General features: G+C 38.2%; 1 non-coding gene across 1 annotated transcript; it reads left to right on the top strand.

The window, feature by feature from the left end:
* Positions 1 to 767: 767 nt before the first annotated feature.
* Positions 768 to 841, top strand: trnam-cau (transfer RNA methionine (anticodon CAU)). Its single transcript has one exon. It is a non-coding gene; the product is annotated as a tRNA-Met (tRNA).
* Positions 842 to 986: the final 145 nt, after the last annotated feature.

The raw sequence follows: 986 nt of genomic DNA, 5'->3' as shown, positions 1-986 counted from the left end.
AAAAAAAATTGAGAAATGATTGCTTTTTTTTTTTTATTTGTGCTTTAATAACAATTTCCATCAGTACACCGCAACAATAGAACATGTCTATAAAAAGATAATTTGCATTTTGTCATTCTTGTCACAGACATTTTTCAGCATATTAATTACTATTTTGCATCTTTTTTTCATTAGAAATAACATGCTTGCAAGTGTCTTGAATTAATGTAAACTAAAAAAATGCTTAATCAAAATAATATCAATACAACTACTAAATAACTAATAATAACAACAAAACACATTTCCATTGGTATAGTTTAATTTTCATGAAAGAATATCAAACTAAGTACATATGTACATTTTATTAACCTTGAAATTGCATGTATTTAATGAAATTAACAATATTATAAAAAGTTGTCTTTAGCTGGATTCGAACCCCCGTCTTGGTGAGCACCTGCAATAGGAAACAGTGTAATATAAATGCGCGATTTTCCCGCAGGAAGGAACCGGAAAATATATCACTGCACGCATGCTAAGGAAGAACTGTCTTTGAACGTCAAATTTCACCCTTTCTTTTCTTAATTTCTCCTTCCTCTTCTTCCCCTTCTCTCTCTTTTTCCCTTCTTCCCCACCTTTGACGGACTATTGTTCCCCAGCTTGAGCGCAGCGCCTTAGACCGCTCGGCCATCCTGACATTTGTGTTCAGTGAGAGCTGACTTGTTGGAGCTACACCTAAAAGCAAAGACCTAAAAGCTAGTGATTCTCTGTTCAGCCCCATCAGGCAACAGGCCTTGTTGGTGCAGTTAGGCAGCGCGTCAGTCTCATAATCTGAAGGTCGTGAGTTCGAGCCTCACACGGGGCAGCATGTTGCTTTTTGATACATGAGAGCGCTTAGACGAAAGAGCGGGCTTCTCTGTTCTCTTCCCTGTGGTTGTCCCTATCTCCTGTGGGCAAAAGACCAGAGCTACTCTGGAGGGCAGGCAACATGACGTTTTGTGAAAAACTGT

Source organism: Sinocyclocheilus anshuiensis, unplaced genomic scaffold (assembly GCF_001515605.1).
Source record: "Sinocyclocheilus anshuiensis isolate Anshui unplaced genomic scaffold, SAMN03320099.WGS_v1.1 scaffold7671, whole genome shotgun sequence".
Lineage (NCBI taxonomy): Eukaryota > Metazoa > Chordata > Actinopteri > Cypriniformes > Cyprinidae > Sinocyclocheilus > Sinocyclocheilus anshuiensis.
This window is presented reverse-complemented; position numbering and strand designations above follow the sequence as displayed.